This window comes from Callionymus lyra, chromosome 1, assembly GCF_982586985.1.
Source record: "Callionymus lyra chromosome 1, fCalLyr1.hap1.1, whole genome shotgun sequence".
NCBI lineage: Eukaryota > Metazoa > Chordata > Actinopteri > Syngnathiformes > Callionymidae > Callionymus > Callionymus lyra.
The window spans coordinates 18,807,672-18,820,269 of NC_141818.1; positions in this window are offsets into that span (position 1 = coordinate 18,807,672).

Here is a 12,598-nt window from a genome sequence, read left to right on the forward strand (position 1 = left end):
CATTATTTTGGGACTGAAAACAATTCATATATTTTTTGTTATTTGGACCATTTTTTAGTTTATGTGCATATAGATGCTCTAAAGGACAACATTTTTATTTGGAATTTGGTAGAAATTATCTCAGTAGTTTATAGAATGAAACAAACATGTTAGTTTTACTCAAACACATACATTCAAGTGATAAAATCAGAGAAACTGATCATTTTGTAGTCTTTTATTTTTTCCTGAGCTGTATCTGACCATTAATATCATTCACAGTATGTATGTTTTCATTGACTTTTACATTGTTAATACCAAATGATAAGGGAAGAAATCTTCGGTGTATTTATTAGGGGCAATTACAGAACGGAACTGAGAAGCTGATGACAATCATAATCGCCATCGGAGCAATCTTTATTTTAATACCTTGCCTTGTTTTACTCGTTTAAATGATTCAGTTCCTCTCCTTTTCCCACCGAGTGACACATTTTCCTTTCATTTTAAAATCAGCTGGGCACCACCATCCAGTCAAGACGGATGTGTAAAAACAGGAGGAGTGGAGCCGGCGAGGACAATAATCACTTGCACGGCGAGGATAATGAGCCCTCAGATGTGTCATATATTTGCCGGAGAAATTAAGCCAATTTGTGGAAATGGTGGCCTGGGGTTGAGGGAATACAGAGTGGCTTGTAAAGATGAGTGATATCTGGCACAGCGTGAAGTGAATGAGAGGTGTTCTGCCCGGTGCTTAGCTCAAATGAAAGCTCTGATTAGTGGAGCAAAGATCAAAATGACGGAGCGGCCGAGGCTTCAGCTGGGCCTTTGTTATTGATAAGTCTGTCATCTCTGCTGATATTGGAGCAGCTGATGATTAGGCCACTCCTGAGCTATTAACTACATTTCTTATCCTCTACTGAGGCCCGGGAGAGCCCGTCCCGGAGACAAAGGCGTCCTTTATGAGGCTTCCTTCTTAAACGGCGTGCACCTGATCTTAAAGGCACAACTGTTACGTCTCTCTGTCAGGCCAGAGAAGCCGGGGGACCAGATACATGTCAAAGGTCCCAGTGTGCTGCTTCTCCAAATGAGGGCTTTCTGAGTGAGTAAGCTGCTGAGAGATGGCTGCGGCGAAATTACAGAAAATTGCCTGTTTTGTCAACATTTCATCAGCAGATTTACAGAAAGCTGACCCAAGATCAGCCCCCCCTCCCACCTTCTTTCTTTTCAACAGGCTAAGGAGATTGAGGGAGTTGGATTGACTGACAAACAAATCTCTTCTTTATTTCTTTCTCGCTTTCTGTTTCCCTCTCCACACATGACATCCAATATGATCTCCTTTTAATGATCTTTAATGGATAAAATTGCATATTCTTCGCTCAAATTATTTGAGTTCTGTTTCGAGGTATACACACAACTCCAGTTATATATAATATTATTATTATAATTTAATGTGTTTAATTTCAACTACATGGTCGGCCAAGTAGTGAAATATTCAGAAGAAACAATTTTGTTTGTGACATTGAACCATTCCATTTTCCACCTGATATCAGGGGACGTCGACGGATTCCTGAACCAGAATTGTCTTGATTTCCAAGATCCAATCCTGGATGTGTCTTTGGTCCCCTCCTTTACATGCATATGCCAAAGTGAATGCAGCCTGAACTTATTTGAGCTTCTGGCTAGTTTATCAGTTCAGGCTAAATTCCAGATCACTAGAAAAGGTACAAAATAAATAAAAACATTGTAAATTAACAGAAGCTGGTTGCGAGATTATTTTACACTACAACACAGTCTATTCAAGACATGACGCCGGTATAAAATTGTAATTATATTTAAAAATAAAACAATCAAGTTACTTAGTATATCTAGGATATAAAGTAATCTGATTTTTTCCAACCTTTTTTGTCCTAGTTACGAAACACTGGTACATGCATTCAAGTCAGATAATCTCAAATCTATTCTAAACAGCTCTGCGCATTGCATACTTCTGCCAAGGAGTTCATTTCACATAGAAAAATAACAAAAAATATTCAGTAGAATTGGGTTGGTTTCAGACAAAAACAAAAAAAAGGACTAATGGATTAAGTGCAAGAATGTTACCCACAGGGCTACAAGGGATGTGGGATTAACCCATTTTGTGAAAAAACAATAGTGTAGATTGAAATTTTCCTGTTTTGCTAGTTTATAATTCTAAATTCAGATGATACTACAAAACCAAACTTTATCTTCCTCACTATCATTACCATTATCAGTGTTTTCTCAAAAATGTATTTGAATACATTTATATATATTTTTTTTTTGGTTTAATATTTTGATTAGTTTCAGACAAAAACAGATAAACACAAAAACAAATACATATCTTAGTTAAAAGAAAAAAAAAAACATTTTGCATATGATTTAAATGTTATAATAAATATACATTGTTTTAGCCATTGATGTGTGAAGATTAAACGCTTTTCTTCCTTTTCTCAGTGTTTAACATTGATCTTGATTTGTGTTTACAAATGCAAAATAAAATCTAAACATTATAAAACCGGTATCTTATATATCCACAGTGCATTTGACCTCAGCTCAGCCTTTCGTACTCCCCAACAGAGGAATCCTCGGCTTGTTGGTTTAGCCCCCAGTGGACAGAGGCAAAACATCTTTCATTAACATCTTAAACCTCAGGAATGAGGTACTGTGGCTCACGATAAGATCTGGTAATGCACTAACATGGAATAATGGACAAAGAAAATTCCCATTTTGTCTATAAGCACCTGTGATCTCCCATGAAAACCACTTTGCACCAGCCTCAGGAGGGGAAAGGGATCCAATCAATCCTGTGGACGAGAGATTTTGATTCGTAAGTCCTGCAACATTGAAAAGGTGAGCCAGTCTCTGATCCTCTGTTCCTGCCAGAGACCTCAGGAGAAATGCCTTCCTGTTTCTCTCCGTAGTCAGCAAATGCTTTAAGGTCAATACAAAACAGTCACGAGACCCTCCAGAGGTATAACAGCAAGTATTTTATCCGTTTAGTTGCAAGTGTCGACAAATTTCGAGAACCGTTGTGAGATCGTGGGACTTGTTGTTTTCCCGCAAACTTATATCAGGCTTTAGGAAATGTTTTCTCTTCATCCCAGAGAGAGTACACGTCCTTAACAATCGAGCCGTGATTCTGTTCTTGAGGTCAGAATCCTTCTGAGGATACAGATGTCCAGCTGGCAGCAGACTGCCATCTCTGAGCCTCGCTCATCCCACAAAGCGTTTCACAGGAACGGCAGAAGATGAGAATTTCAATATCTCTCGACTTGGAATGTAAAGCTGGCTGGACAGTTACACCTCATTTTATCAATGGTCTATCTACAGGAAGCCGTGGCAGGGATTTCTTTATCCAAACTTTATGTGGGAAGTTCTTTAGGGATTATCCTGGGAATCTTTTTCCTCATCTTCCCAAACGTAGCCATTTGTATTTGAAATAGCCGACAGAAAGCCTGCGATGTATAACAGATCGATTTAAAGTACCCTGGGGGTGGAGGAGAAAAGATGGCGTCCCATTGCCACACGAGTGATCTGTTATCTGGATAGTTTCTCGATCGTGCATTTTAAAGTATTTGGAACACAGCCGGTGGCAGGTTCTCTTGAGAAGGCAGCGAAAACATTACGGCCCGACGTCGGCATGAATCTCAGATCGTCCACTCGGCTCATCCGGGGACTTTGACTTATACATATTTAATAACATGTTCACGTGGATCCGACTTGAATGCCCATTTGAAATTAATTTTAGATGAAGGAGTTGTTGCTGGATGTTAACAAGTGCGAAGTCAGTTGGGTTCCCCAGGGATCCCCGGTGCAAATGTGAAGGAGGAATGTTTAATATTTGTATAGGAAATCTGAGAGCTTTATTTGGACTTTCCAAGTAGTGATGGGTTGATGAAGCTTCATGAAACGGTATTCTATTCTGTAGAGCTGAAAATGTGTCTGCCTTAGTTAAACACTAGAAGGGATTTCAATAGAAAAGCTGCACAAAGCTGCACATTAAAGAAAAGATTGTGCCTTAAAGAGGAAAAAAAGACACTATTTCAAGCATCTTTATTAAGCTTTAGGAAAATCCCTTTGGGACATTAGGGATAGCATCTCTAGTAATATGACTTCTTCATTCATTTCTATTTCAAAAGGATGTTTTTTAACAATTGGTTTGGATGTTCATGTTCTTTATTAGACGATACTACATGAAGTCATTAATGACATTTAAACAACATTTAGATTTACTCATCACTCTTTAACTGGCATTAATATAACAGTAAATATATTTTTTAAGGATGCCTCCCTTCCCTTTTAGGAGATCTTCCAGGCAAATTAGTCATCCTTGGGGGAGAGACTACTTTATTAGAAAACTGCTTGGTCTGGGATCGCTCAATATTCTCCCAGAAGAGCTGGAAAAGGCTTCTGTGGAGAAGACATTTGGACCTGCTGGTTGATGCTAGCCCCTTGACTCAACCTCAGATCAGCAGTAGATGGTGGATGGATGGATACTATTATCCCTTTACTCACCAGATATTTGAAAATTTCAGTGTTCAAATAATTTTCCAGCAACGATTGTTGGTGGCATTCCACAGTTAGGCATTTTATTTGAATTATATTCACATGTAAAATAGCTGTGAAATCGTTAAAATCTAACTCACTATCTAAACCTGAGACAAACCTCAGACATGACCCTGACTTCACCACACAGTGTGAACAGATTCTGGCAGAGAAGTTCAAAACAATATTTTGAATCCTGGAGAACGATGGTAATTCAATTAGGCTGGAATCTTCACCCGATCTGTGGGTCACAGTGATCCATGTTAATCAGTGGAGACCGGAGACATATAAGCTAGTGGTTTCCTGCTGAGGCTCTTTCCCTCTGTTGCCATGGTCTTGGTAAAAATGAAAAAAAAAAATCACACTAGTAATGTACAAGTAACTTTTACTCAACTAAATAATACGTTAAAAACCAAGGCAGGGTTTGCAGTAAAAAGGATCCAGCGGCCCATTATTTTTATAAATTTTTAGATACTTAGAAAGAAATACCTTTAAAATAGGTTATTGAAATCATAACAAAATAAGCAAGAAAAATATGAATTATATATTAGTATTAATTGTTCTTTTAACTCTATAACTAGACTTACATTTCAAATCTTTAGATTCCGTGATTTTGTATTTTAGTACAAAATATCTTCTTAAAAAAGATATAAAGTGATATTTCCCCAATTTATTTGAGAGGAAATACAATTTCAATTAATAAAAACTGTAAATACTTGTTAAATTAACTTACTTAATTACTATGCAAGATATAAAATTGGCAAAACAAATGTCATTTAAAGTTCTAAAAATGCTTCTTCAATATTGAGAATTAAAACAGATATGACAAGTAAACAAGTAAAATATAAGTATATAAGTATGGCTTCTACTTAGTGTATACAATGTATACATGACCAGTTTAATATGTTCATTCTGTTGGCTCACAAACTTTTATTAAATGGTTGCAAAGTGAAATCTGTTTCAACAATAACATCGGTATCAAAATAAAAGCTAATCAGTACAAGATTGGTTGTAGTTATATATCATCATTCCACTTATCAACTTTATAATAATACACATTTTAAAATTCCATACAACAGATATTTATTGCAAGGAGACAAAGTCATCAGTCAACATCAAGAACAACTGCATTTGAGGTTGCACCAGGCTCTTTTCAGGTCGCCTCCTGGACGCCTACCTACCCACCAACTGGGTAGAAGCTCTGGGAAAGACCCAGGAATGCTGAATAGCCTACATTAGTCAGTTGTCCCGGGAACACATTGGTATTCCCGCAGAGAGCTGGAAGTGGTTTCTTCCGAAAAGGAGGTCTATTCACTGGTTTAACTAGATACTAAAATATAGCTTAGCATGAAACAATGTGGCACAATGTGTTGACCAATTTCATGAGTCTTAGAGATGGTCTTAAAGGAGGCTATTAACAATGAATACACACTATAAAGTTGGATTTAGTTTATTGAGTAATGTGGATGTAAAAAGCTGAAAACGGTCAAACGTGTACTTGTTAGATTGTAATTTAGTTTGATATAATCTTAGTATACTTTAATTAGACACAGTTTAGACTATTTAATTCAATAAAATTCTAAATTAAAACTTTGTTTACACAATTTTAATTCATCATTATTGGTCAAATGTGTTTATAAATATATATTATTCCTGCTGAGGTTCACGAGTGAGTTCTGTTTGTCTCAGATTAAAGGTTTTGTGTCAGAGTGACCTGTGGCCTTCACGACGGCGATTAAAAAAAAAAAAATGTGGCTAAAGTCTGGATGTTCCCTCCCTGGGAAACGTCTGCAGAAAGTAATTACCTCAACAAGACACTGTCAGACCTGCGTGAAGCAAATGATTAATTGTTCAGGGGTGGAAAGTAGGAGTATATCAATAATTTAGACAGTAGCGGAGGGACAATGGCACTCTCCTTTGATGCTTGTATTCACTATGCAATAATGGTTTTCAATAACTTGCATGTTACGCGCTGCTGGGGGTCAATGTCCAGTACATTATTATTACTATTATGATGTAGCAGTGTTCCTACCCTTGTCACTTTACAAATGTGAGACATCAAGATGGTTCAGATTTGTAAAATCAAATATGTTGAATAAACTTGAATAACAGATGACAAATCTGACCTCTATGAAAGGAAAATTGATAAAAAAAATGAAAAAATAAATACACTTATTTAAATTAAAAAACCAAAAACAATACAATTCAGCTAAATAAACTATAAATAGAATACCTGCTTATTTAAATTACATTTCTTTTCCAATTATTGTTAACATTGATTTTAGTTATTTTGCGTCAGTTAATATTGACTTTTTGATCCCAAGCAATTTACCTCAATTTATTAAGGTTTGTCAAATCTTTATTTAGTAAAATGTACATGCAATCTCTGCAAATGTGTAATTGGGCACCAAGACAGTGTCTAGAGTATATTTTCTAGCTCAAGTGCTAATAAAAAACTTTTTTAAGTAAGTAAGTAATTTTTATTTATATAGCGCTTTTCCAGACCAGGGTCACAAAACAATATTCAATTAAGTATATACTTTAAAGGTCAAAAGAAAAGCGTCTTAAGATGTTTCTTGAAAGAGTCAGTAGATCCATCAAGCGCAAAGAGAGATGTTAGCATGTCGATTTGTTCTGCCTGAGTGTCTCTGAACTTGCTTTTCTGCAAAAATTATACAATCTTGTTATCCCTGATGAACACTGAGCATCATAGATTGCGCACACAGTTACTGTAGATCAGCCTCAATCTGTGGTTAAGCCCCCCTTGCAAACACAAGAGGAATCTTAGTACATATGTGTTCCTGATTTTGTATTTGAAAGTGGCGAATGTTCAATGTAGTATTTGTGACCTAATGCATTTGCTTATTCCTTACGTGAATATACAAATTGATCAAATCCATGATGGCCTCAAACATACACATTAAAGGTGAAGTTATAATTCGAGTCAACACCATGAAGGCATGCAGCTCCATCCGAGCCCTCTTTAAACAGCAGGTGGATGCTGTTGAAAGTGAAAGAGTTGGCGCAGACGAGAGCCAAAGCTGTCATCCTGACTTTCAGATGAAGTGGAGGATTAGACGAGAGGAGAGAGCCCAATGAGGACCATGGTGACAGCAGATGAAGCAAGATAGCAGAAACGCTCGCGGAATGCTCGGGCGCACGTGGGTTACCCGGGGATCAGGGCGAGAGCGCTCGCATGAGTGTCGGGCTGCGGGATTCGTGTTCATGTAAGTTTGGCGATGACTGAGGGGAGAGAATGATATTTCAAAGAGGTCTGAGGGGTTAAATATGCTTTTGATAGAGAACACAGCCGATGAATATGCTTTTCTGTTTGTAATTCTTATGAAACAAAGACATGATATTAATAGTAAACACTGGTTGTCACGAAATCTACCCGCTCACGACATCTCTGGATTCTTATTGACATCTGTATGTGTCAGACGTGTTTGTTTTGGTGTTATGGCGGAGAATGGAATGCGCCTTTTTTTTAATATGTGTCTTCTCCCACAGGGTCGAGCTGCGGTGGTCCTGAGGCACCAGGCATTTGTCCACAGACAGTCTGACGAAGCCAAGCCGGGCTCAGGTATCTCCACTAACCTCCTCTTTGTCCTGCTCCAAAATGGGCCCTTTTGTCTGCGGCTTTCTGCGGGTCATTGTGAGGAGCGCTTCATAGTGTCAGCTTTAATTCACACTGTAACCTTAGCTGTGATGCCTCCCGACTATCCACCGTGGCTGCCTGTCCAGCTTTCAACGGCTCCTTGGAGAGCCGAGGTCTGCCCCGACCCTAACCCTCTCCCCCCACCGCCAATTACTGCACCCAAGGGAAGACTCTGGTTGCTTAAATATTTAAATAGTGCTTTAATTGTCCGTCCCCTTCCCTCACAGAGGTTTTCACTTGAATGGCCACCATGGGCTCAGACGCCACTTTACGACGTTAATCCTTAACAGGACTGCACCAATGTTTAACAGAAGGACACTGCGCAATATCTCACCCATAGTACGGTGTCTCTTTCCAAAAGTTTAAAGAGGTCTGGGTTAACATGTAGGTTAGAAGAGCGGTCCTCAACCACCGGGCCCTGGACTTGTACTGTGTGTGGAATTTGTTCCTGGGCCGCAGACAAAATTAAAATAAATGATTTACTTTTGGTGAATCTGTGTTGATTTTATGTTTGAAATGTGTTTGATTTGGAAAAATACCACATTTAATATTAGAATGTGACACTATTCAAAAATAAGTAAGTAGTGAAAATGAATAAATCACAAACTCTATACAGGACCATCTTGGGGATAATGCCGATTCAGAGTTATGATGAGATGTATTTTATGCCCTTAACGTTTGTTTTTTGATGTTTTTTATCTTAAGGTAGGTCCGTGAAAATAATGCCATTGCAGTGCAGAAAAATGGGACCACTGGGTAAATGCATTTAGCAAAACAAACCAGGGCATCATTGAAAGAAATTGGTTGTAAAATAAATAAGAGGACAAATATAAACAAATAAGTCATTTGCTAGATCGAGATCAATGGTATTACCCCACTTTTATAATCTTCAATTGAGTTCAGGAAATCAGCTTTGTTGTACAGGTGGATATGTTACTTAATAGTTGGCCTATCTGCCAAATTTAGCCCAACAGATATCACCCATATCATATCAATTCTCAGCTACTGCAGAGGGGAAACCGTTTGAATGGCATATGGGTCACCATGAAGGAGTAGTGTTCTAGTTAAAACATATAAAATCTGATATCAATTAATGATGGATAACACACACAGAAATGTAATGATTCAGCTTTTTGAGCTTAAGATGATGTCGAAAAGAGAGAATAGAGTTGCTGTATGTTAGCTTGGCATAAAAAAGATTAGAGATGGCAGCGTAAAAAACGGATTGAATGCAAAAAGACGACAATAAAATCAGACCTTTTAAACTTTACAATGACTGTTCAGAAAGGCTGTTTTTTTCTGTCTTTATCCAACTGTTTGACTTCCATGTGGTATCCAGTGAGAATTATGGGAAATGTCAATAATAGAAACAATGGCTTTGATTGTGTTATCGAGTAGCTGCTGGAAAGTATCCAAATAATCTTATTTGTGTCCCTTAAAGCCCTTAAAACTTCCACGATGAGCTAATAAAAATGTGTTTATCTTTTTCCATATCAGTGGTCAATTCTGTTGATAAGACATAAGCACAAAAATAAATACTATGGACAATTATTTGGGGATAATGTGGGACCTTCAAGTCTAGTTTAATTTGTATCTCCCTTAAAGTAAAAGTGTTTTTCTTCTTTTTAAAAGCTATCTAAAACGCATGTGAGAGTACACTTACAATATATGTTTTGAATAGAAAAGATAACACCATAAAAAGGCAAACTTTTTTATAGATCAAACCAAAAAAAGCAACCGATTTTATCTTTTTTTTAAATCTTCTTAACTCTTCCACGTCACTGTAAACTCGATCTGACACTGTTTTCCTAACCTCTGACTCGAGAATGAACCGACATGCAAACCAGAGGTTAATTTAAAGGAACCTCTGTCCAGAGTAAGAAAACAAAGCCATGTGATGAGAAGCGTCCAGTGGATAATGTCAAATTGAGTTAAATGAAGGAGGAAATGCTCAAACAAAAGGCAACAAAACAACAGAGGTATTTTTTATCCAAAGAACACAGCTGGAGATTTTGGACGCCGCCGGCTCTGTCTGTCTGTCTGTCTGTCCGTCGGCTCTGGAAGACGAGAAGAAACAACATGAGAGAAGAGAACAGAGGCTGATGTAAAAACAGCAAACACCATAATCTGATATCAACACTCATCTGGACTCCACTTCACTTCTGCTCTCCGTGTTTTTCTCTCCTGGAGGGGGACGAGCCATAGGAGCTCGAGAGCTAAAAATAAATATGGCGTTCAGTATGTTGTGGAGGCCATAGGTGGGAATATAAACATGGTTTTGAAGCGAGATATAGGAAGATAACTAACTGCAAATGTTCAAATAAATAATAAACTGCTTTCTTGTGTTTTTATTTGTTTGAAGTATTACCCTCTAGTTGATCTAAATTTTATAGATATTGTACTTTGACTCTTCAAGAACCTGTTCTTAAAGTGTGTTATTTTTGCAGATATCTCTCTTGGTTAATGCTCTAAATATATAGAGTTAGGAATTGTTTGTAATTCAGCAAGTGCAGGAATGTATCATATAATTCTAACCATTGTCTCCTCTTAACCAGATGACTGACTCAAACACTGGAACTAACTGAAGCAGAGGAGGGAGAGGATGATTGTAAATGCATGAAACATAATCTGGTAAGCAGTGGAAATCTTCAGCTAAATCAGCATATAATGTAAAAGTTTTTCATTTAACTGACTGTAAGTGGTCTGTTTTCATTGTTGTGTTTAATAATAGCTTACGGTGGAACAAAGTGTTTCTAATATGCAGCTAATGCATTTTCTAATTGGGATATTTAGCAAAAGCTCCCAACTACAGTGCAACAAAATGTTTTTTCTATGCTGTATTTACAACTCCATATGAAGATGTGTTTCAAAGTAATGTCACAGGGGCCAAATCTAACCACGAGTTGTTGTTGCATGGCCCACCAGATGTTTTGATCAAGAGTAGATTAATGTTCACGTTCATATGTTGACCTATAAAGATGCCAGTGACTACACCAAACTAGGAAACCATGACCAGAGGCCATGGATGTCAACCATAATACAGAGAATTTATTGAAAGTTTGGTAAATAGAAAAGTAGTTTGATGAAAAAAGATGGAAAAGTAGTCCTCTAATAATTAAGAGTGTCACATCTTGAGGTTGTGTTGAGCAAGGGCTTTTTTATTTTATTTTTTTTTAATATTAAAAACTTTAAAAAGTGGATGAAGATACAGATACAAAGAATATATTTATTCAAAATATATGCAAATGTTTTATTTTAATTGTATCGTGGTAATTGTTCGGAGCTGAAACTGTTGCAGTACACTATGGCAGGAGTCCCCAATCTTGTTTGCACCACAGACCGGAATAATGTTTCAAATGTTGAAGTCTTCCTCTTGAAGATGCAGTTAGTCCTTCATTATGACCATGTTTTCAAGTTATTACCAATCTGAAATCTCAGCGAAGGAGAGGTTACGAGAGCGGAGTCCATTATGACGTAATAATGGGTTTCACTCCTTCTTCAGCCAGCTGTATTCACGCCTGATTTGTTTATACAACAAGTCCCTTGGAGGTAGAGACTTCTGGGAATGATGACATTCGGTGACAAAAATCCTTGATGCTTGACCAATCAAAGCAGAGTGGTAAACAAGTTTTCTTCAGAAAATGAAGGGTTTTCAGTGGGCGGGGCTTAAGCACATTTTCTAATGGAAATATTTAAATGAAAAAAGATTTTTGTACAAACAGACACATACTGATGAGTACAATAGAGGTCCAATATCTATTTAAGAGACACTTAAATTAACTAATCGAACAAATCAAATTAGTTTCCCTTTAAAAGACTAGTCAATTTTCAAAATAAAACATCTTTCAAACTTTAATAATCAAACTTAAGTTTTTTTTTTTTTCTGTGTAACACGGTATCAAATGCCTCAGGGACCAGTTCTTGTTTAGTACCAATGTACTACAGGAATGTCACACTTTTACAGCATTATGTTGTGGATACATATTATTATATTATTTTTTCTTTGTTTCTTTGTTTGATTTATTTAATTGCTCTGTTTTAGTCAAAGTTCTATTTTCCCTATCAATAGTTTTAAACAGCGTTTTAATCAGCTGTACTGTTTTTTATTTTATTTTGTTGTGTAATGCTAGCACTGTATATTTGATTTTAACATGGTTTTAAGTTCATTTAAACTTGATTAAATACTGTTCCACACATCAGTTAGACAAGCTACAGCGAGTACATTCCAACGCTAGCCATATTCTGCCAGCTGACCAGAAGAAGGTAGAGTTTCCCTCCATCATATGGACTCACTGTCTGGTGGAGTAGATAGGCGGGAGAGTGTGAGTCCGTCTCGGCCGACTTCCCCGGCTCGGCTCACATTCTCCCGGTGAACCCGTGTCCCGGGGCCAGTTGGGCGGC